General features: G+C 44.2%; 1 protein-coding gene across 1 annotated transcript in view; it reads right to left on the reverse strand.

Annotated features, from left to right (window-relative positions):
- Window positions 1-15905, reverse strand: part of LOC310912676 (BMP/retinoic acid-inducible neural-specific protein 3) — a 212232-nt gene extending 196327 nt beyond the window's left edge. The window contains exon 1 of the mRNA XM_083867430.1: window positions 15307-15905. The gene's annotated coding sequence lies outside the window, so the exon portion shown is untranslated. The remainder of the gene's footprint in view (window positions 1-15306) is intronic.
- Window positions 15906-25523: the final 9618 nt, after the last annotated feature.

Raw genomic sequence — 25523 nt, forward strand, 5'->3', positions numbered from 1 at the left:
TCCACTCATCTCTGTTGTCCAGCCATTGTAAAATCATTCTGCATTGCATTAATTCTCATAACACCCCTGAGAAGGAAACTAACAAATGAGGAACAGAAGACAACTGCTACGGGAGGGGTTAAGAGGGATCTAAATGTGTTTTTCCTATTAAAAGATAATTCAGAAAATTCCAGCCAGAGGATTTTTTGCAAAGCTTACAGTATCAGAAACATCTTATAATTTTGAATATTCAAATTCTCTAATTAATGCAAATGCCCTGAAAACATTCTCGGAAGACTGTTCCGGGCATATGGAACACACAAAGTTTGCAGTTCCAAAGCCATCATGGAACTCGAGGGAAGAACAATCTGTATTAAATTTGTGGTAGATAAAGGGTGGGGCATGGCAACTAAAACACCTGTTAAGTAACAGAGCTGGTAGATTTTCAAGTAGAGAAGATAATACAGAGAGCAAATAATGCAATATTTATTCTGTGATAAAAAATGTCGTGTCAACAATGGTCTCTTTGAAGTGCTGGCATAAAGGACAGCATCAGGTACAGATGCTCTGCACAATTGTTTTCTGTTATCCCCATGGTTTCACTCAGCTACCACTTGTAAATGCTGTTAAGCTTTTAGTCCTGCTTCTAAATTCTGAGGTTAAGGTGAGTTCAAGAAGCAAAACAGGCTAAATTCTTCTCTGTTAGAAAACTCTTTTCTCTTCATTGGCATCAGTGCAGCAGGAATTTGACTCAGAATCTTCTGGAAATACCATATCCAAGTCCTACTTCTCATGAACAGGTAAAGGTTCTGGAGACTGGCAAAATCCATTTATTTCCATCATGTGAGGATATAGAGCTGGCCAGTGCAGTGCAAACATTTTGGCCACTCTGACAAATTCCATCAAACTTCAGCCGTGAGCAAGAGAACAGGACATCTGTGGTGGTTTTGATATCATCATATTGTAAGGCAAGCCCCACCAAATTCAGTCTTTCTTTTTTAGGTTTTTAGGGTTGGTTTTTTGTTGTTGTTGTTGTTGTTGTGTTTATTTGTTTGTTTGTTTGTTTTGGGGGTTTTTTAACATTAAAAATGTATATAATTACACATGGTAGTTTATGAGCTCACTAAGACACTAAGCTAAAATAGTGCAGATTGAAGTGTCTGCTTGATCTGTGGGTTGAGCTCTCGCTTACAGAACATTAAATAATAATTAAATAATAATTAAATAATAATTATTAATAATTATTTAAATAATTAAATAAATAATTAAATAATGACCCATGTATACTAAGATATACAGAGCCAGCCCAGATGTGTGCACAGCAATGCTCAAGAAAAAAAAAATCAGTAAGTTTAAATCCTTTCTAAAATGGAAATTGTGGGAAAAAAATCTCAGGGAAAAAAAACCGAAAAAAGTAATCTATTGTTACCTCAGTGCATGTAACCTTTTATTTCCCAAGAGGTGAGAGTGAAGTATAATACAGGTGTTTTAATATACAGTAGAGATGTTGCTACTAAATTGGTCATTACTGGTTCACTAGTGGAGCAACATTTTGTGTAAGAGTCAATAAAGTTGATGTTAGGCATCATCAGTAACTTTTTTGGGCCACATCTACCTGCAGTCCTCAAGGATCAAAATAAAATAACTGTCCAAATGTATGGACATTTTTAATAAAAATCAGGTTTGGGTTTGGGGTTTTTTTTCAATATTTCTCTCTACCCTGGTATCTGAGAGATGCATCTGAGGTCTTGGTCTGAGATCCCCCTCTGCCAGTGGAAATGCAGAAGACCAAGGTCTCTCTGGAGTCCTTTGGTTTTTATGTTAGCCTAAATTTCAAGAAAATGCTGAGACATCTCAGTTCTCCATGGAAAATTGAGAATCGTCTATGCTTAAGTGGGATTCTCCTGACTGTAACTTCCCATAATGATGAAATAAAAATTTAAGACTGTTATTCTCAGATATGTCCTTTCAAAGGAAAGCAATAAATAACTTTCTGTAACATTTAGAAAATTAACATATCTAAGATGGTGCTTTTTTTACACAAAGCTTGGCTTTCCTTGAACTAAGCCAAATATTAAATATTACTTATACATATTTTAAAAATAAACAAACAAAGCAAAATACGATAACAGATGGAGGGGAATACATCCAATTCTGTCTGTAGGCAGTTGGATTTCAGCTAGCTCATAATTTTTACCATTTAGGAGGGTTTTGGTACTCCATCCCTCCATTACTTACAAACCTTAGGGATTTCAAAGTTACTACTTTTGATTGAGTGCAATACATGGTGTAGCAGAATACTGTAGCCCTGGTCTGTGCCTGAGATGTTCTGGTTTTCTGAAATGCTTTTCCCAGGGATTTTTTTGTAAACTGGAGAAGTGTTTTTGTAACTGCAAGTTTGTTTACATTCTTTCCCTAGGAGGGACTTCTGCTTGATGTCCCTCTGGTCTGACCAATGTGATTAAAGAGGTTTACCTTTGTTTCACCAATCAAATGGGTCTATGTAGAATAGTATATAAGAAAGACACATCCCAAAAATAGATGAGTCATTTTCAGCCTTCTGAAGTCAGAGTCTTGTGTCGTTGTGGTGCACAACAGCGTCAGAATACTCTTCATATTTTTTTTAGACCGCACATCATGGAAAACAGGAATGGAGCAAACCATTTGTTTTCTAGGTATGACACAAATTTCCCAGGAATGCTGCAACTTTGGATCAATGGCAAGAAACAACATTTTTTTACTGAAACTGGGTGGGAAACAGTGAAGCCCAGAGAAGGCAAGATAAGTTCAGACCATTTTTTCAAAGGTGTTTTGACACGGAAAAATGGAAAGACATTTTGCATAAAGAATAAAGCAATAGTCTGTGTCTCAGAGATTGCTCTTATCTGCTGTAAGTCCTTGGGTTTATCACTTCATGTGTCTCTGCTTTCACTTCCCCATCTGAAGTGTGATGATCACATTGCCCACCTTTGCAAAGCACCACAGGACCTACTGAGTTATCATCAGTGATTCTCATTCTTTTTTTTTTGCAAGAAGCCATTTTTTCTCATGGTAACAGTTTTGAGTGAATGAGACCTGAGAAGGCACCTGCCTATGGAATTTGAAACAGCCGTGAAGCTGATGATGTGCTGTGGAAGAAAAGAGCAGCAAGTGTGTTGTTGTAGGACACGAAAGAAAGATGAGAGATTCCAAATATTTCAGAAGGCAAAGAGCATAGAAAAAAGGCTTTACTGTCTAATTCTTACTCCCTTTTATGTGGTGTTCCCATACAGACTGAGCATGGTTGGGGAATAGGAACGACACCTCTCTAATGTCGTTGGTTAAACCAGAGAAACAGCAAAACACCACCTGGAGAAAGATTGTTTTGGGAAAGGAGAGTTGTTTGCCAAGATTGTTTTGAGAAGCAGCTTTCTTAAGAAATTTTTCCTTGAGAAAATTTAGCAGCTGCTAGCAGGCTAAAATCTCTCAGACCCAGAAATATCAGGCCCACACAAGTGCTGCAATCAGTATCAGCTAGAGAGGAGAAAGGCAGAGCAGAGAGCAAAAAGTGTCTCAGTTGTGCTCTTCTCTGGGCTTAGCCACCACATGGGTTCTGTTCTTCAAAAGAAGTTACTCAAATACACAGAAAAAACATGTCACCAGCAGAACTTCTGGAAGGACAGCAAAAGGACTTGTGAGCTGAGGTGGGCTGCTCTGTCCTGTGGTCATAGTCAGCTGTTGGACAGAGCTCCAGCCTGAAGTCCCCCCAGCTCTCTGGTGCAGGAGCAAGAGACCCAACATGTGCCTTTGGCAGAGCAAAGAAACAAAACAGGTGTTTGGGCCACTGGAATCACTGAATCACAGAGTCACTGTGGTTTGGGCTGGAAAGGATCTTACAGCTCAGCTGGTGCCAGTGCCAAGTGGCCCAGATTGCTCAGAAGGACCGGGGCAGAGGATGGTGAGGCCTCCCTGACACCAGATCTGACCACTGAGCTGCAGAGAACAGCACTGTGACACTACAGAAAAATTAGAAGGCACCCAGATAGACAAGCCATGTTTGTCAATATGATTTTCCAGAGGAGGATTGAATCAAGTTGTTCTCTGGTGTTCATTCTGAGCTACAGTAATCTGAAAATAGATCTGAAATGAGAAATTAATTCTACGTCTAACAAGCTTAGGAGAGTTTTTACATTCCAGGCTTAAGAATAAGTCTTCATATCAGTTCGTGGTAGCAGTTTTGACTACATGCAAATCAGCATCTTTCCTTCATTCAAACAGAGTCTTATCCACTGACAGATTTTAGCTTTCTTCTCCCCTCTCAAAGACAAGACCCCTGTAACTACACCCTCACAGTCTGGTTTTTATTTTGTAAAAACAATCCTGATATTTTTTTTCCTCATCCCTGTTTTCAGAGGAGAGGAGAAAACATAAAACGCATCCATGGAAAGAGAGAATATATGTCAGCCCAACCTGTGCATCCACCCTTGGGTCTGTCTGGAATGTGAGGGCTGGTTGCTGAGTGTTACAGCTCTTGCCCAGAGAATGTGCCTTGGTATTTGCTCTGAACCTGCAGAAATTCCACTCCTGCAAATGCCTGTGAACCTTCAGCTGATGTCCCCATTTACTTTCTGTGGCTTCCCAGTGCAGCAAGTGCCAGCCTCCTCAGCCCATGAAGTATCTGATGGCTGTCAGGCGTACCCAGGTAATTGTTCCAATGTCTGATATTTGTAAAAGACCTAATTTTTCCCTTTGCTGCCCAAATCATGATGTATAAATTCCCTCAGGCACATTTTAAATCTGTTAATTCAAGTTCATCCTCCTGTGCAAACGGATCCTTATGTGTTTTAGCTGATGATGTAAAGCAGCGTCCCTAAAATGCCATTGCAGTCCTTCTGCCTTAATGAGTGAATCTGTTTCTGCAAGGAGCCCACTGAGGGGAAGAAATTACCTGTCAAGGCTCTGAGAGCACAGAAAGGCCTCAATAGCCTGAACCAGCCTTATCTGAGTCCTGCACCCACCTCAGATTGACCAGGGGCTCCAGGACCTCCAGTCCCAGTTTGTGTGATGCTGCTGGGACCATGTAGGTGAAGAACTGAAAGGAAGAAATCATTGAATGATTTGGGTTGGAAGGGACCTTAAAGATCACCCAGTGCCACCCCTGCCATGGGCAGGGACATCTTTCACTATCCCAGGTTGCTCCAAGCCCCATCCACCCTGGCCTTGGACAATTCCAGGGATCCAGGGGCAGCCGCAGCTTCTCTGGACACCCTGTGCCAGGGCCTGCCCACCCTCACAGGGAGGAATTTCTTCTCAATGTTCAATCTAAGTCTCTAAATCTACTCTCTCTCAGCTTAAAGCCTTTCCCCATTTTCCTTTCACTGCATGATCTTGTAAAATCCATTCAAGTCCTCACCATGTCTCAGTTCCTCATCTTTAAATGGTGTATAGTACCAAAATTCTTGACAGACAACAGGTATCAGTCACACAAGGAGCTAAAACAAAGCTGATTTCTGCAACGGATGAGCCCTGGGTTTCTGACCAACACCCAGGGTGCCACAAAGACACAGAAAACCTGCTGCTTCAGAGCTTGAATTCTGCTTCAGGCTGGATGACTGCACATTTGCAATAATAAAAGTCCATTGGAGTTGAAGTCCACAGGGGATGAAACCTCAATCCTTGCAAGGCCACAAGTGCACATGGACTATCCTATGTGCAAAAACTCTTTGCATGAAATCTCTGCATGATGTTTCAGTCTGAAGTCACTCTTCCATTACACAAGTTGTGCTAAACATTCTCCCAAATTGTCCAAAAATTTTTGGCTAAAGCATCTGATGGTATGAGAAGTGTTAGAAGGGGAACAGAACATGCTCTCTTGGAATAAGTTTGGGAGTGGCTCTACAGAAAAATAACAGCTGTGGCAGAGGTTCTGGTCCAGCATTTCCTCAGGCACAGACTGACATGATACACAATTTTGCATACTGGAGCTTTCAAGTTTGAAGAAAATCCCAACAGGAGACACCTGTTTAGAAGCCTTCATTCCAGGTTACTGGATTATTCGTTTTTAACCAAGGGCTAAACTTCTGATCATCCAACACTCTCCACTCTGATCATCTTGTTTGGGTGTGTTTTAATGGCAATTGAGTTGGTTCTTGGGATTTGTAAAAACTACACCCTGAAATTAAGTAATAAAAGATCTTTGAAAAGTCATGACATACTAGTTCCAGCAGCATATCTGCTCTTCACTTGTAACTCTTAGTCCCCAGACAAGTTTCCTGACCCAGTTTGACAGCTAAGTGTCAGTGGGATACAAAGAGACTAAGACAAATGTAAATTAACTGCAAACCATTCTGGAGTAACAAACAGTCCGTTCCTCTTTTAATTCATCCCTGTACTGGTTTTTAAACCCCGAGCTCCTACAGCTGCTGCCATCTAGAACAGGAGGAAGCAGCTCTTTACACACTGTACACTAAAGCTTTGCTTCCAGAGGCTTCCGAGCCTGAGGACAAATCCAAATATAACTGATTAGTGAAGGAGGGCTAAAATGGAATGGAGTGGGAGGAAACTTTGCTCACCAACAGATTGTTGAACTGAAGAAGATCCAGGTTACAGAGAGGAAGGAGAGTACTTGGAGCTGAGTTTCCTTAGAGTACAACTTTGATTTTGCTGTATAAGCCCTGCCAAGTCCCTTAACAATCTTTAATGACAGTTTCTGTTATGAAGCCTGAACAATCAATGCTTATGGAATGCTTTCAAATTATTGGATGGCAAAAAATGTTATAAAATAAAAAGGAAGTTGATTATTCCACCAACAGGGTGGCTGACTATTTTTGTTGCCGCTTAAAATTTCCATTCCTGGAGATTTTGCAGCAAATGCTCAGAAAAAGGATGGAGAGGAAAGGAATTTTCAGACTCAGGCAAAAATAGAAGTTTCATTGAAGCTGTTGGAGTGCTAATATTGTTTGTACAATAATGAAGGGAAAAAATAATGGTGTATATTTGCTCTCTGGACTTGAGAGCCAAAATAGCCACGAACTGTACTGATTGCAATGGGGACATATTTACAAAATCCAACCTAGTTTCATGTACTTGCATCCCTTCAGATATTACCTGACCTAATCCACAAATAATGTGGCTGGGGGTTCTTTTACTTCTAAGAATGATTTTCTCAGTTTAGAGGCTCTGACTCACCCTTGGACATAGCCCTCTAATTTTAGCTAAGGCTGTATCTGGCCAAGGATTTACACTCTTCTTGATTTTATTCTCCAGGCAAAAATTAGTGGTTACAACTTAGACCAGTAGTTAAGAATAACATCCATAAAGATCTAATGGCATGAAATTTTTCTTTCAATACACTTTTCTGGATGCCTTGCAAGAAGAATGGATTCTTTTATAATTTTTATTTCTTAGCAATGACATCTAATAGAACAGTAATGTTTTTATTTTGGCCTTTTATTATGTCTTTCAGACAAAAGTGCTCCAGATCTCACAGCATATTTTACAGCTGATTTCACAGATGGCATACATGGTTTTCAGCTGATATAAATGGACGGTTAAAACTCCTTTCAGGTTCCTCATCTTCAACCTATTTGTTCTAGCAGGAAAAAGCAAACTTACACCACCTGTTGTGCCAGCTCCCAAAGCAGGACTTGTAGAAGCTTCAAGAGACCATTGTCCTACAGCTGATCCTACTCAAAACTGTTGTATGATTTTTTTTCCCTTTGCTGTAGCATTCCAAGCCTGTAGCCACTGCATGGGCAGTAGCCAGGTCCTCTTAAATGTTCATGTTATAGCTATTAATTTTTTATAGCTAGAGTAGGGACTTTATGGCTGACTGAGCAAAGATTCAAGCTCCAACAAACCAGTCTGGGGCTAATTGCAGCTCAGGATGGATAAAGCTTGATTGTACAAGTAATGATTATGTTATGTGTACTGGGCAGCCTGCTATCTCACATAAATCTAGCACCAAAGCTGCCTTGCAAGGCTTGATCTTTGACAGGATTAGAAGAAATTGCAAAATTAGAGAGGGAAAAAAAATCTGTCTGCTAAAAGACGTCTTTCTTACGAACATTATGCTACAAGGGGTGAAAGTCTGAGTTTGCATCAGGAATTGTAATCTCTCTACTGTTTTTAATTTAGATATGACCCAGCCTAAAACTGCCTAAGCATGAAATACTATTTTATTGTAGCTCATAGAAAAACACATTATTATTTAGCAGAAATTTGTTCAGCTAATGTTGAGGAGCTTTAAACTTTCAGTAGAACCTGTACAGTGCTGAATGAGAGACATACGTCTGCTTATGAGGAATTACAGATCACTGCAGTCTCTCTGAGTATGAGGATCATCAGTTTTCTTTATTTCAGCCAATTTTTTTTCCAGAAAGACAGAGAAAATGTTCTAGACTTTGCCTGGCCAAGACAAGCTAGCATGAAGAAGTCAAACTGGTTTATATATAAGAGCACTTTTCAAATTAAAAAAAAAAAAAAAAGCCACTACAATCTCTTCAACTAATGTGAATCAATCTAATAAACTCCAGCTAACAGAGAGCTTAAAGGGTGCTTAGGTAGTTACTAAAGCTTTTACTTTTTAAGCCAATGAGTCAGATTCACATCCCACAGGAGCAGTGACTTAAAAAGAGAACATCACCAACTAATGTCTCTCTGTGAGATAAATCCAGTCTCCAGAGACTGGCAGCAGGATGAGTCTCGACCTGCATAAACAGTGCTTTACCTAAACAAGCATCTTCCTCAGAAATGCTGGTACACACCTAAAGGAATAAAGGGATTAATCCAAGAAATGCTGAGCAGCTACACGTTCTGGAGAAAAAGAGGTGGGTATCCTCTCTGCCCTAAACTACAGCAGTTCTAACCTTTAGGGCAGCACATTGAGTACAAACCACACAGAATTGTTCAATATTAAAATTGTTGTAAGGTATGCATGTTCTTTCTGCCCAGCAAATTGTTAATGAATAGGGATCAATAATACTTTAGGTGAAAAAGAGTGAAATGAAAATATACACTTAGGCTGACACCGCCATCCATGATGCCCTTTTCAGCATTTAATAGTGTTTTTCACCAACAATGGTAAGCCTCCTTAGAAATAGATTTTAAATAAATTAAAAAAAAAAAAAAAATACTAAGAAGTAACATTTATAATGGATTTTAATAATCCCATTTTACTTCAGTGTGGTCATCCATGTTCAGTTAACCAGGTGTTTTTGTCATTTCCAGTAGATTTATAAGTGCTGAAAGAGCTAAATTAGCCCTGCAGAATTCTCAGTAGCCATGAATAATATGGGATTAAGGGTATAGAGCAGTGCTCTGGTTCTCCAGATTTACATCCTTTACTTGCCAATGTATAATAAGTGCCTTACAAACCACTTTCCTCATTAATCAAGGGCTGGTGGATGTGGCAGTGAAGGTGTTACTGCAGACGAGCAGAATTTTTCCCCATTAATGTAACTGTTACAATAAAGGTATCTGCCACAGGAGCCTTACCATCTCACCTCATTATGAGAGAAAGTTTAATGGTGTTAATTTAGCTAACAATATATATTGCTTGGTCAATCTTCTCCTGAAGGTGGAACAAAATCTGTGGCCTTTGTGAGAGGCTCATTAGTTAAAGTTGAAAAGCTCAGATGTGGCAGAGTGTCCTTCTTCCCTCTCCTCAGCACATTAATTTTGTGGCACACGGAGCAGGTGAAGACTTCCAGCAGGAGATGGGAAACAGACTGGGCTAAATAATCATTCCCATGGTGTGAGCCAGGGCAAAAAAGTGATTACACAGACCATGGGTGTGCACATCATGCATATTTATATCTATGTATGCATATGTCTATATAAACCATATTTGTGTATGCACACAAACTGTGGTACATGTAAATTAGTAACTTCAAAGACCAAATTTATTCACATTACAGTTTTCAGCGGGGTGATGACTTGAGTCACAAGGTGCTGATTACCTGCAGCTCACTGGGGCTCTCTCAATGTTACTCAACTTCATACAGAAAAATGTTGATTTATAAATCATTAAAAATTGCTGAGGTCTAGATCAGCGTAAGATCAGGTCACTTATTCTTCCATTCTTTAGTATTTTAATACTATTTGACTCAAGATGTCAAGCAAAGCTTCCCACTGCTCAGCAAGTAACTTCATGATGATCACTTTTTTTCCTTCTCAATCTGAAGTTCATTTTGGTCCCAAAATGTTGGTTTGGAAATTGACCTTGCTTTTATTGAAGTTAATAGGGGCATTCTGCTCTCCTTTAATTGTCCAAGATCAGGCCCTCACTGAACACACATAGACTGAGCAAAAGAAAAACAATTATATGAAGAGAACGTAATTGCAAAATTATTTTTTAAAAATGTTCTCTTATGATGATATAGGAAGATAACTTCCCCATGAAATGACTGGCTGTAATCTACTACCTGCAGGTCTAACAAGACAGTGGTTTCAGTGCAACCTTTCTCAAAGAGCACTTGAGCTCTGTTTGTAGTTCTGGTGATTTTGCTCCCATATGAGATTACTAGTGTTTCAGGAGCATAAAACAATGTCTACTGGTTTTGAGGAGAGGTGAAGCTTTTGGAAGGATTAAGAAAGAGCTGCACTAGGTACGGCTGAGAGCTAGAAAATAATGTTTCCAGAAACTATCACCTAATACCTTCCACCACTCTTTTTCTCCTAAGGAAAACTTAGGTAAGTAGTTTGATCATCCAATTCTCCATTTAGATTTTCAAAAACTGCTGAAGAAGCAAGCTTGCTGGTAAAAAAATATGTTCCTTTTGTTTTCAATGAGTGTTGCATCCCAAGCAAGAAATGACTTAGGCTGATCACAATCAGATGTGATTTTGAATTAATACAAATGAAGTAAAAATATTTTAGTCCCATAAATCACAGTCTGGGACTGAGGGCAGTAAAAAGTCACTGCGATCTATGTGACGAAAAAGTAAATTTTTTGACACGTTGGTGTAAACAATGAATTGACTTCCGTAATTAATTCTTCACAAAGGCATTCAGGGAGTAGTAGAAAAAATAGCAAAGGGCAAGACGGGGTGATTACATCACTTGAAGATTCTCAAGTTGTTTTGTTGGCTTGTTGTACAAACGCTGCCTTCTGCACCGAGCTCTGTAAAAACATTCAGCTGCTTGTTTTCATGTTTCTTAGTTAACGTTTTCACTCACAGGGTTTCAGCATTTCGTGAACAAGCACCCCAAACACGACTCCAGTGAACTCAGCATCTGCTGGGGAGGTTTGCTCTCACTGGAGGTGGATCAGCTTACAGAAAATATCACAGATCTTTTTTTGAATTCCTCCCCTGCTTAAATTACACACGTCTTGGAGAGAAAAATAGTTGGAGGCAAGAATTTGTAGGTAGTTTCTGGGTGGAAGTCTGCTGATTAGCGCTGCAACAGCATCTGAGACCGAGGGTCTGTTGCTATGCTTAGATTCAGGGAGGAAGAGATCCAGTCAAATGTTTCTATTCCCAAAGCTGGTCTATGTGGTGAAGCTGATAGAGCACCTATTTAAAATGAGTGACTCCTGGTAGGGATGGAGTTGAGCAATGACAGCAGTCTGTGAAGTCTGATACCTAAACTGATTGCTCCTCTGAAGTTATTTCTGATATCCTGTGAGGGTAAGCAGGGCCACTCTAGCTTTATCTCCTTACACTCAACGTGTCAGAGTCACTCGTCTCTGAACATACAGACTCTGTAAGCTTCTGACTTCACTTCTTTTTATAGTATTCTTTTGTGATGTTGTATTTAATAAACGTGGGGTTTTTCTAAGGAAAAAAAAGTTATTTTTGTTTATTCTGACAGACTTGCTTGGCAGATACATGCCTCTGAATTACTCTCTGCATTTTCTCAAAATCAGGTCTATCTCACATTAGCCTTCATTTCATATGGATCCACAACTGATTCTGCTGCTACAACAGAACAGCCCTCTCTTATCGCATACATTACATTTTTCTGCCAGTCATGAATTCACTTTACTTCACATGCATTCACTTGCTCCATCTCTACATGAAATCATTACAACTCCGAGCTGATGTAGCCTTTCAAAACGACTCCTGAACAGTAAATCACGCCACATTCCACTTTCTTCCCACTCTGCGCTGAACAATTTATCACTAAATGAAAGCTACACGGAAAAGGCACTCTAATCCGGCACCGAACCACAATACAGGCTGTCGGTAACAAAGCCCTTACCTTTTTAAATGCATGATGTGTGTAAGAAATCGCAGCCCGGAGAGCAGGTCCGCCTGGCGATGCGGGGTGACAGCTTACACCCTATTTTCCTCACCTCCCTTTTTTACAGCATGCTACATCTAGTTGAGCTGCTGTCCCCGGGATTGGCTGGTGCGGCTCAGAGCGCACACAGGACTCAGCCCGGAGCGCCCTGCAGCCCCGCCTTAACCCTTTGCGGTGCGGCCTCCGCTCGCTCTGCGGGCCAGCCCGCCCGGACCGCCGCCTGGCCCCGGGCGGGGGCGGGGGGGTTTGCTCTTTCCCCCACAAATGGAGCTGCTCAGGATGGGCAGGATGGAGAGGGAGAGGCGGGGGTCCCGCAGGCGGGACAGGCGCTGTCCCCCGGTGCTGCCGCTGCTGGGGAGGGCGGCGTGTCCCCCAGCCCCGGCTCGGCACCGGCCCCCCGGCCCTGCCCCCGGGACACACGGAGGAGAGGGGCACGTTCAGCCCAGGAGGCTGAGGAGGCAGGCTGGACGCTGACTGTGACCCTCAAAGGTGTTCCCTGTGCCAGAGGCACCTCCCTGGATGTCCGTGTGCCGCCGCTGTGGGAAATGGGGAAACGAGCTCCCGGCCAAAGGGAGTCCCAAATCCCCGCGGCTTCAGGGCAGGTGGAGGGAATGCTTGGCACTGAAGCCAGACACGGACAAGCAGGGAGCCTGGACATCTAAATACAGCGGAGAGAGGTGTTTGGGAGCGCTCTCTCCCCCGGGCCGCGGGGCTCGGGGGGTGTTCCCACACCGCCAGGGCATTGCAAAGAACCAACTCCGGCAAAGCGAGACCCGCCCGGCTGCTGCCCGTTATTCCTCTGTTCTCTGAGTCATCCAGCCCCGTGTGAGGAGAAGGCATCCCTGGGCTGGGAGTGCGGAATGCTGGAAACCGAGGGCACTGGGAACCTTGTCTGGTTACCACGCCTGACTCTGGCTTCTCACAATCGCCCATTAAGCCCACGGTACCCGCATTGATTTATCTGGTGCTGCGAGCACAGGGTTTGATGCGTATCCCCCTCGCCTTCCGCTGAGCACAGAAACGCCACCCGCTCCGACCTGTGTCACTTTTGCTGCCCAGACACCGTTTTACTGCCATCCGTCACAGTCCCTGCGAGCTGAACCATCCTGTGCCCTCAGCCTGTGTCTCACCATCTCCCAGCCCCGTCAGCAGAGGGAATATCGAGTGCTCTCAAAGCCGGGAAATATCCTGCTGATGGGCACATAAATCTCCTCTGCAGAGCGGTAACATTTAAGCAGCACGGCCAGGCGATGCTCACTGGCTGAGCTGTTCCCACTAGAACATAAATCCCTCAGGATTTGCTGGTTTGTTTTGGGTTTTTTCCTTTCCTAAAGGTTTATGGGAGGGGGGAAAAGGGGTTTATAATCAGGTCGAGGTTTTGAACCCCACTGCCTGCCATGGGAGGGAAGGGGAATGACTGCACGGAAACTTTCCTGAGCAGCCCCTGGTGCGGGAGGATCCCGGCGGCGGCAGCGCCAGGGGCGGGTAGTTCAGGAGAAATGGCTGGGATTTGGATAATCCCCTCCGCCCCATGGAAAGGGCCGGGGCAGGAGGAGGTGGGGGCAGAGGGGCAATGGGAAAACCTGCTGGAGTCTCCGGGAGAAGGACGCTGAGCTGGAAGGAGATGAGTACGCCTGGGGGCTTCGAGCCGGTGGGAGAAGAGGAGCTGGAGGGAGGGAAGGATGGATTTTGGATGCCACGCTTGAAGGGCTTTTTCACTACTCCCTTGCAGACATCAGGCAGCAATCTGGCGGCCGAGGGGGGAGGCAGCAGTGCCCGGAGGGGGAGGGTGGAGGGAAGAACACGGGGGGAGCACACTCTGGCATTGAATTGGTCTTTCCCGTCTCCCGCTTGCCACCAGGCAATAAATTCGGGTCTTGTTATGTCTCCCTGGCACCTCTACCTGCTTGCAAGCCTTCAGCACCTTCCTGATGATCCCCGCAGGTACCGCTTTGGAGACATGGCCGAGCACACACAGACACACACACACGCTTATCCTGCACCCAAAGGAGAGTTACACGGAGCCCAGTCAATACCTCCCCCCGAGAGATAGAACATGTTCCCTTCCTCCCTACCTGCTGCTATCCACCGGGGGGGATCTCTGCCGCTAATTAGAGACAGTGAAATCCTGCAAGTATCAATCACAAATAGCGCTCTGAAGGCACTTGTCCATTTTTTTAAACGTAAAGTGTTTATTTCCCTTGGGTCTTCTCCTTTTTTTTCTCTCAAAGAAGCCCCTGCTTGCTTCCAGAGCCTCTACCATCTACCTCTACATCAGGTGCATGTGTGGGTGGGCGTACGCTTTTTTGGGAAGGCAAACATCGCTCTTATCCTGCGCTCCTCAGAGCCGCTCCTTGGCCAGCCAAAAATACAGGTATGCCCGAAAAGAGTGATACATGAATCGGGTGCGATGGGATGGAGAAGTGAGTGAGGAGAGGGTGCGGAGGTGGCAGCGGCTGGAGAGGAGCCCTGGCAGCAGCAGTAGGACAGACAGACAGACAGACAGACAGACAGCCCCGGCCGCCCCCCCTGCGGCCACTGCGCCCTCCCAGCACATGCGGCGGGACATGAGAAATCCTTTCCTATCCCTTCTGGAGAGTCCTTCCCCACCCCCAATGCTGCCCAAGTTGTCCAGGGCACGGGGCAGAGCGGTGAACTTTCCAGCGGCTCTCCCTCCCCCCGCGGGTTCCCGGCACTGCCCAGGGCACAGCAGCGAGCCCATCCTTTCCCCGGCACGGGGGGCACCGAGCCCTCCCAGAGCCCACGCCAGCCGCTTCTTCTGCACGGGTTAACCCGGGGAATGGAGCAGGTACGGTGCCCGATGGAAACACGACTAAAATGAGATGAATAAGCAGGATGAAGGCTGTGCCAGCGATGCTGCGGCGCGCTGCGATCAGCGCCCAGCGCGGGGACCGGCGGGGAGTGAGACAGAACTGCTGTTCCCTAATTCCTGCGAGTTTAGAAAGTGGAGCCAGACCGCTCAGGAGCGAGGGGAAGCAAAACTTTTCTTAAATTTATCTTTTATTTTTATTTCTCCCTGCCGCTTTTAGCGTCCTTCCTGCTGGGAAGGCGCCGCCTGAACGCGAAATCAAACCTACTCACCGGGAGAAACTGCAGGAGGCGAAGCGGCTGTGCATAAAACGCATCCCGGCTCCAAGAATATAGTCCATGATGTGCGGCTTCAGGCTAGAGCAGGGCTGAGCGGGGAGGGGGGACTTTGCGGAGCGGCAGCGGCTCGGTGTGTGTGACAACCCATTTACAGCAGCGTGCCCGCTGCGTGTGTGCGATGGGCAGAGACGGGCTCCCAGCCCAGAACGGGAAAGAGGGAGGGGAGGAGGAGGAGGAGAGAGGGAAGCGAACCCGAATAGCAAGAGGAGTTGCGAAGAGGGATGGGTTTGCTGGGGTAGATGTGAGGGGTTTTGGTTTGTTTTTTTTGGTGGGTTGTTTTTGGTTTTTTTTTTTTTTGGTGGTGATGGAAGCGATTCTCGAGGAAAGAATAACAAATTGTGGGATCTGAGCCGCAGGCAGGAGCAGAGGGGCTTTGCCCACGCGTGTGCAGCACAGACAGGACCGCGCCGAGGAGCGGGAGGGGCACAGAGCCGGGAGGGGCACAGAGCGCCGGGGGCCCGTCCCGCCGGGCCGAGAGTGACGGTGCCCCGGGGCGGGGGCGGGAGCGGGGCCGGGGACAGCGACAGGGCCGGGGACAGCGACAGGGCCGGGGGCAGCGACAGGCCGGGGGCAGCGACAGGGCCGGGGACAGCGATAGGGCCGGGGGCAGCGATAGGGCCGGGGACAGCTCCCGGGGCCGGGCACGGCGGGGACAGGGGCCAGCTCGCCCTGAGGCTGCGGGTGGAGCGGCACCGGCCTCTCCTCCCCCGCCTCCTCCTCCTCCTCCTCCTGCTGCTGCTGCAGCCGCAATCCAGCGAGCCACGGCGGCGGTACCGAGCGGGTAAGAGCGTACCTGGCCCCCACCCTCGGCCAGCCCTTTGTTCCTCATCTCTTTATTCGGTGTTTCCTGCAGCCCTGCCCGGCACGGAGGGGCTGCGGGATCCTCGAGCGGGGGGACGCGACACCAGGAGCGTGTGCCGGGGACAGGGGATGGGGGAAATGTCCCTGCTCGTCACGGTGTCCCTCTCCTGGCCCGGGTAAGCGGAGCATCGCCCCTCCACTCCCCCGCCTCCCCGCGCTTCCAGGCTCCTGGCACGGAAATAACGCTGATAATGGTGGGAAAATCACCCTTTTCCTCGCACAGCGGCTCCGCAATTTGAAGGCGTGTGGGGTAGAGAGGGAGGCAGCGGCAGCATTTACGGAGCTCGGTGTACATCCCCCCTCTCCCGGTCCCTCTCCTACAGCCGTGCTGGAAGCACACACGCGTTCACGGCTAATAAAAATGCTTTTCCCCGGGTAGAGCTGGGCTGAGGGCTTATCGAGAGTGAGCTGAGAGGCAGCCCGTGTGAGGGAGCAGCACACAGCACGGAGCATCCCTGCAGTGTAGCGCGGCTGTGTGCAGCCCGTGCCCGGCGGGATCCGTGAGCGCAGGGAGCGCACCGAGCACTGTGTGATGTGTGTGCTAAGGCAGCGTGGAGCCAGCACCGCGCCGTGCTGGGTGCGCTCTGTAACAGACATGGCAGGGTCTGCGGGTTTATTAAGAAGCTTTTTGTCTCCTTTCTGTTATCTCTGTGAGCACCAGTGTGGAGCAGTCCTGTCTCTTTGCCAGTCTGGCAGTTTAATGTTTCCAGAATCTGCTGGGAAAAAGTCAGAAACCGCAGAAACCCAAGATTCCTCTGGCATCACATTGGTTTGTTCCTGTCTGCATGTTTAATCATTTTTATGCTAAAGAATTGTGGAGTGAGCTGATCTTAGCAATGATTTACCCTGCTTGGGGCTTTATTGATTTTTTTTCCTCCAGTGAGAACCTAAGAAAAGGAGTGAAGGAAGGACGATACAATTTGTAAAGGAAAAAATTCAGTGTACATTTCAAGTGTAGCCACTGTTAAACACGTAGACATATATCCGATTCTTTATGCAGATATAAAAACAGAAGGTCTCTTTACTTCAGGATATGATTTCTCTTACAGCAACAGGTAGCAAAGGCTCCTCTGCCCCTTCTCTCCCCTTATCTCCTCCCCTTCAGCTCCTCCTGACAAAATGCCGGTTTAAAAGGTCAGCCTGTTTTTGTAAATATTCCTCGCTTCTTAACAAAGACTGCCGCACATCAAGCCTGCAGTGACTGTCAGACAGACCTGGGATTGAAGACATTCAATAAGGGTGCTGTCCGTTTTCCCAGCCCGATGAAATCTGATAGAAAACAAAGGCCAGAGGCGGTGTGCGGCTGGGATGGGTGAGCAGCGCCGGGGCGCGCACGGGCAGCAGCACCGTCACGGCAGCGCTGGGTACTGCAGTGCCCGGCCAGTTACAGCACACCTGTGTGAGACACACACACAGAATGCACCCAAAGAGATGTGCTGCTATGCTAATAGTGCCTTTCTGCTCTTTCTCTCAGGTTTCTTCTTCTCTCTAAGGGATGTCCTGGGCTGAACTTGCTTTGCAGCTCCTTCACGCCAAAGGTGGTTTAAATCGGCCTTAAAGGAGGATTTTGAGCCTGACCAACCTCGCCCTCCCAATAAGAGATTGGTTTCGTTAGTCTTTGGCTCAGACACTCCACAATAAGGTGGAGGTTTTATTTCACAGAATCCAGGAGTGCAGTGGACATACTCTGGTCTTTATCTCACTGCACTCTCTTTCCCTCCCTGCCACCTTCTTTCACCTGCAGAGCAGGACAACTTGGTTTCCTCAGGTAGTGCCAGTTCTTCTGGTTCTTTTCTACTTTAAATTTAATAAGACTATTCTGATATTATTCACTTCATAGAATTATGGAATAGTTCATTTGGGAGGGGACCTTAAAGATGATCTAGTTCCAGCCCCTTGCCACACTCCAGTAGAACAGATTATGTCCATCATAAAGTCTGTCCGTCCACTCAGAAAAGATTATGTCTGTCACCAAAAGGTTAAAAAGTTACTTTGGAATTACAACACAGATCTTTCCCTGTGGTCAACTCCAAGACCTAATTGCCACCACAGTTTGATTTGAGCCCTGGAAATCATTCTGAAGCAGAGTTAAAGGGTTGTAGAGGATTACGATGCCTTTTGCTCAGTGGCATTAATAATCTATAACCTTAAAATATTATAAAATCTTATTCTAGGGCAGAGTACTGAAGTCACAAACAATGGAACAAAATGTACTTGAACGAGGTGGAAACTTACATCACCACCAAAAATGCTGAATCCAGACTGGGACGCTGTCTGCACCAGACTGATGTGAGGGGAGAGTGGCACATCAAATTCTCCCTTCTCATAAGCCTTGTGACCCTGAATTAGAGGTCATTAGAGTCCTCTCTCCTGTAAATCTGCATTTAACAACAGTGTATATCTGTGTTGGTAAGCACATTTTAACAGCTTATCCCATGACTTTTTTTTTTACTTCATATGATCAGCCTTTTGGTCCTCTTTCTCCCAGAACCTGCTAAGTGCTTCTCTTTAACTACTGAAAAATGTATGTAATTTATTAAGTTCAGTAGTTCCTCTCAGTTTGCAAGAGGCAAACCGATTATGCAAAACAATACTGTCACCTTCTTGCAGTGACTTCCTTCTCCCAGCTATAATGAATTCCCTGCATGCTACTCTGCTGTAAATTCTCCATCTAAAAATTCCATTCACTGTGTGGTGTGTCAGGGGAAACTGTACTTGACTTTTGAAACAGTTGGGAGGAGCAGAATGATAACCTACTAAAGTGCCTTGCCCTTAACTGAAATTATGGCAAGTAATTAAAGTTAAGCAAAAAGACTTAAGCTTTGGACTTCTTATGTTCTTAGTGCTTTAACTTGGGTGAATTTTTTTTTAGAAGTCTGATTTGAATGCCAAATTTGCATATTTATCCAGAAAACACAGGGAGTGCTTAATTGCCTGTGTCCAGCGTTCATATTTTGCTTGGGAAACAATGCTTCACATATTTATGAGTTTCGTCTCTAGCTACTGTTTGCACCCATAAATTGACCTGCGTATCTAAACGAGCCCTGTGTTTGCTCATTATAGAAACAAAGGTGCCATATTTCGAATTATGCTTTAGAATCATACCAGAGACACCTGGTCACAGAGGAGATGCTTCTGCTCCACTGCTGCAGTGGGTCCGGCTGAGGTGGGTCCATGCTCCCAGCGCAGCCCTCGGTGCTGTGCTTTGCACTGGGAGCTGCAGAGGTGCAGTAACTGTTGCTGTAGGACACGAAAGAAAGACTCCCAATATTTCAGAAGGCAAAGAGCATAGAAAAAGAAGTTTTATTTTTTAATTCTTACTACCTTTTATAAAGTGTTCCCGTATAGACTGAACATGGTTGGTGAATAGGAATGACACCTCTCTAATCCCATGCGTCAAACCACAGAAACAGCAAAACACCACCTGGAGAAAGATTGTTTTGAGAAAGGAGAGTTGTTTGCCAAGATTGTTTTGAGAAGAAGCTTTCTTGAGAAATTTTTCCTTGGGAAAAAGTCAGCAGCTGCCAGCAGGCTAAAATCTCTCAGGGCCACAGGTAACCCCCCAGTTTTGGCTGCTGCTGGGCAGGGCTGGCACAGCCTCAGCTCTGTCTCCCACCATTCCCTGCCATCGAGGGGAAGGGAGCAGGCACAGCTGTCTCAAACTGACCAAAGAGATGTCCCATACCATGTAACATCAGCTCAGAGATAAAAGCCAAGTGGGGGTGGAGGATTGAGGAGGAAGATCTGTTATTTACAACATTTACCTTCCAGAGCTGTTGGATCTAATCACCAATTAGACAGAGAGCCATTCCATGAGTTTTTTATTTCATTATCATTTTCAGTGAAGGTAGAGACACAAAAGATAGTAAAACCCATGTCATTACAACAGAAGCCAAAGTTTTCTTTGTCACAAGGTCTTCAAAAAGTTTTTTTTAGCCAATAGGCTACTGCTAAATCTTACAAGCATCTACTTAAGCCAATCAATAAACACTACATGTACAGCTGACAGCATACAATAGCTGCTTGTGGGGTTTTTTTGGTGGTTTTTTTTTTGTTTGTTTGTGGGGGGGGGGGTTTTGTGGTTTTTTTGGTGGTTTTTTTTTTTTTTTTTTTTTTTTTTTTTTTTTTTTTTGTAGCTTAGAAAATTTTTATGCTCTAAATATTTTAAGGCCTAAAATTGAACTCTGTTTCAAACTTCAATGTAAGCCTGTTGCAATGCTATGAAAGTCCTCTGCTTTTTCAGTTCCCACACAGAGCCACAGCTCCACGTGCTGGAGTCCTGCTTCCCAGGAAGAGGCTGGACCCTGCTCACTGATGAGAAACAGAGAATAAAATCTTCAGGTTTCTCTTTGCTTGAGAGCACACAGCCTTTCACTTTTGTTTTAGTGAACTGCCTTATCTCAACCTATGAGTTGTTTTCCATCTTATTTTCTCTCCACTGTCCAGTTGGAAGGGGGAGTGGGCAGAGCAGCTTGGTGGGCACCTTGCATTAACAGAAATATGATTCACTTGAATAAAATTATGCCCACTGAGGTTTTCCTCACTTGCAAAGGAGATTATTTTTAGGATCTCCCAACATTTCACCCACAGAAAATGAACCAGTACTGTAGAATTTTTTTTTTCCCCAAAAAATCAAAGAAATAAAACATGTTTGCTTATTCACTTGCCCTGTCCTTCAGCAGCAGGGGACAAACTCAAAGGCTGGGGGGTTTTTTCAGGCTCTTCCTGCCATTGAAACACCATTTTTCCTAGGCAGAATAACCTTTTTGAAGAGGTGCTATTTCTCCACTGCTTTCAGAAGGTGTTAATTGCAAGACCTGTAAGCTGAACTCAGTAGACACAGCCAGACACATCTAGGAGGGACACAATAGCACCAGAGATGTGGAGGCATGAACTTCTCCAGGGCCTGTCAACCCACTGACCCCTACTCTTGAAAGATTTAAGATTCTATTCTGTTGAATCTTCACAGCTGCTGTCACCTGTGCCAGGTAGGGAGCTGGGAGGTATATAAATACAAATACACCCAGCAGCCTACAGGAATAACTGTGTGTCTGAGGAAGAATTTCTCTGAGGGATTTCAAGGCTGTCCTGTGCCGGACTTTTTGCATAGCTGTTAATTCTTAAGGCACATAAGGCAAGTGATGGCTGCCATCACACAGTGCTAGAAGTAAAATCAGGTGAGTCTAAAGTGTACTCAGCCTTGACATTAAAAACTGAAAAGGTCAACAGAAAATGAATTGTCTTCAAATCCGTGGGACAATGACAGCAGAACGTGCTGCAATACCTTACTGACCCCATTGCTATTTTTTTCAGTTCTGGCATATCTTGGCCATGTTTCAATGACCAGTAGTCATGCAGGCAAAAAATATGGGTTTGCCATTTTTAAAATATCCTCCAATGCATTCAGGTATCTCTTCTTGCTAACTGGACTTTAGAAAATCACAACAGCCTCTGTTCATTTCAAGAAATATTTGCAGAGAGAAAGATGAAGGAGGAGACACATTTTAAATCATGTTGAAGTGTTGTGGTGGAGATTCCTGTGCATGAAATACCTGTTTTACCTAAGAAAAATTTATTCAGCTGCTGTAGTATCCCAGTAAGAGAAGGCCAGTCCTATGAAAGGAGTATAATCTGTATTTCCAGTGGTTGGTATGATGGCTATAGCAAGGAGGGCCTCCCTGCCACAAGCACTGACTTTACAAGCAATGTGAGAATCACTGACCTCTGCAGATTTGTAGAGGAATTGAGGTGTAATTGTAGTGTGCTTGTGTTTAAATAAAGGAGTCATGCATCTTCTGTTGGGTTTTAGCCCCACCTGACCTTAGTGTTGGCACACAGAGTTAGAAAAAATCCTCCCAGTTGGTGCTGTGTTATTTCTGTGCAGCCAGAAAGCAGTCCCTTCCAGACTAGGCAAGGTATTAACACAAAAAATCTCTTCCTACAGAGTTTGGCTCTGAAATACTTTTGATTTAATGGTGTAGAACAGAAAAAAAAACCCTGAATTTATTAGAAAACCTCTCAATGAATTTTTTGTGGCACATGTAAAAGAACAAGTCCTGTAAGCTGAAAAAAGAGAGTGTTTGGAAGGGTGATGGAGCCAGGTGAAGTTCAGCGGATGCTTTGCAGTGTCAAGGAATTGCACAATAAGAAAGTAGAGTTCTACAAAGTGGCTCTGCTGTGAAGAAAAACTTGTAGAGAATGCGATTTGCATTTAGAAAATAGATTATTTTACAGATATTGGTTCCATTTGACAGTCATTCCCTGAATAACATCTGCTGCATTATCTCCATAAATCTGGTTATCTCCCACAGAAATGAGCTGAGCAGAAGATCTGTGGTAAGTTTTGAAAATAACCTTTGTTATTATGTGTCATTAACTCATAAGAATCAAACTACATGGCCACTAATGACAGTGAACAAGAAAAATACAGCTCCTTGCACATTCTGTTCCACGCATTTCCAGTCTCTAGCCTGCACTTAAAATGCAGCAGTTCTACAAGCATTTCTCATTTGCCCAGGCTATGGAGTTAATGAGACAGAGAAAGCATGAAGAATTCAAATGGATGAACTCCATTTACTTAATTTCCAACTCAAACATAACAATATGAAAAATAAGTGGCACATGAATAAAATTGTGTATCCTTTTTTTGGCTTTCCTGGCCCGCAGCAGCCTGGGCTGAGTTGTCATGGCACACAACAGGTTTGTGTCTTGTCAGCAGCAGCCATCAGCCTTTTGACATTTCTGCTGTCTCCCAGCTGATGGGAGGTGAGAGCAGGAAGGTATCAGCTTCTCCTCCCAGTCACAAAGGAAAGGAGGCAGTGAAAAAAAATAAATAAAAATGCCTCTTCCATCATTTCTTTGATTAAGTTGTCCATTTGTCTGAGCTGACATTGTTGCAAGAGAACACGAAAAGAACTACATTCACCCATCAGGATGTGAGATGAAAAGGAAAAGGGCAGTTTATCTGGGGATCTTAATTTATATAGCTTTTAGGATTTGGTCAAGGATTGGGGGAGGACAGAAACACCCCTCTGACCCCAGTGGTCAACTCAGAAGTCCATCAATTAGTCTTTCCTCCTGGAAAGCAATGTGTTGTTTACAAAATATCACGTTTTGGTTTTGTTACAAGCATGAGAAAGCTCCAGTAGAAATGAAAAACAATCAGAAGGCTGAAAAATCAGGGTGACATCACATGGGTTTTCTGAAGCACTCTGGCTTGTAAACACACATTTAAAACTTCAGCAAATGAGGATGGCTTCATGCTTTTAGCATGTGTTTTGCTGAATCACATGCCAGCAGGAATTTATATTTCTGAAGAGTTGCAAAATGTCTTTACCAGAGAGCCACACTTCAGTTGCATTTCTTCAAATGAGATTGGTGAGAAAGTAAATGAAATCTCAGTACCTGGTTGAAAAAAGACATATGTTCAATTTCAAGTTAGCTGCCTTGATTTTGCTCAGCCCTAGAAATAACATTTACTTTTTGGCATAGCTCTGACACAGCAAAACACTGTCTTGTTCCTATTTGGACATTAAGGAACCAGACATCCATCCTCCTGCTTGGTTTGGTTTTCAGATAAAGACATGAAAAGTAACACTGCCAAAATGAATTAACATGGGACAATTTCAATATCCCCATTAGTTGTGCACTTTAAATGACAGAGTTAAAAAAACCCTACAGCACAACAACAAAACCCTGAGGAAACATTCTCACTGAGCACTATCTGGGCTGTCCAAAGGAAATGGAAGGTGGTCTCAACCTGGAAGTTATTGGGCAATTGATTGTCAGTGTCTAATTGGCATTGTATATATATTATATTGCAAGCATATATGTTGGCAATTGCTCTTTTTAGACAACTGAGCACTGTTAGAGCCTGAATTGAGTTTGGAGCTAGAAGATGGTGTGTGTATTAACCCAAATGTACTTGGTATGGTGTAACCACTCTGGACCCAGTAACTTTACCTTAGAGTTAGTGCTCCAATCATTTTCCACTCTTAAGAAATAACCATAGTGTGATTCTTTTTCCAAATTCAATAGTCAGCACTATTGTGTTTTTAACGCAAAGACTTGCATAAATAGCAAAAAAATAAATAAATAAAAATTGCTGTTACAAGTAAATGAAAAAAAAAATTGCAGTTTCTCTGGTTTGTAAATTAGTAAAAAAAACCCCAATTTTTCTGTATAATTAAAATAAGAAAACCAAAGGCAAGGATATTCATCTCCTTCTACAACAACAACAGAAGTCTCAGAAATGAATTTTCCTTCCACAATAGGAGGAAAAAATCAGCAAAGGGTAAAAAAAAACCCTCTACTGCCATACCTTCAAAACAAATCGCTAACAAAAGTAGACATCACCAATTTCCCAAAGCAACCACTGCTCACAGCCTGCCTTGGCATCAGTCTGGTAGTGGGAGGTGGTCAGGGATCACCTTGCCATCAGCTGGGGGTTTTGGTTTAGTTTTGTTGTCACTGTTTTGGGGTGGTTTTTCACAGTCATTAAACTCTTTTTGTCTCACCCCATGTGTTTTCCTCACTTTCGCCTTTCCTGTTCTCCTCTCCCATCCTGCTTTGGGGTGGGGAGGAGGAGGGAAGAAGCAGCTGGCTGAGAGTTAATGCAGTTAACTCTCCACAGGCTCCAGGACCAGGTTTAGAGATGGGGAAGTTGTTCTGCCTTAGCATTTGTGGAGTTCTTTGGCACAGAATTTTCTTGTCTGCAAAACACTGCATCTCCATGCAGCTTTCCTTGTTCACTAATCTCAATGTCTGTTAAATAAATAGTTTTCCATGTTCCTAATGTATTTAGTAAAACATAGAAAATAAAAACAAACCCTTAAGAAGGTGGGAGTACCTCCTCATACAAAAAGTACTGATAATATTAAGCTGAGGTTTGCTGCAGTGTTTCATTCTCTGAGCAGCTTCCAATCACCACCACATTTCTCTGCTTGGTGAGTCCCGTTTTTTGGTGTTTGTCCTTTCCTTTGGTCATTTATTTCCTTGATAATTGAGCCCAGCTTGTTCATCTCCTGCTACTCTGCCTATGGTTCAACACACACAAAAATCACAGAAAATCATAGAAAAATTGGATAAAAAATCAGAGAAAATGACAGGAAAACCAGAAAAATGTCTTTCACAGACACAGGGAGGCTCAGCTGTGCTCATTTGCTGCAGTTTTGCTGAGAGGTCTGTGTGGGGCCAGCGAGCTGGAGAGAGGTCAGCATAGCAGCTGCAGGAGATGGGTAACAGCATTTATCTATATTTAACAAATTCCGTGGAGCTTCATTCTGAAGTTT

This window comes from Zosterops lateralis, assembly GCF_965231275.1.
Source record: "Zosterops lateralis genome assembly, chromosome: 9".
NCBI classification, from domain to species: Eukaryota; Metazoa; Chordata; class Aves; order Passeriformes; family Zosteropidae; genus Zosterops; species Zosterops lateralis.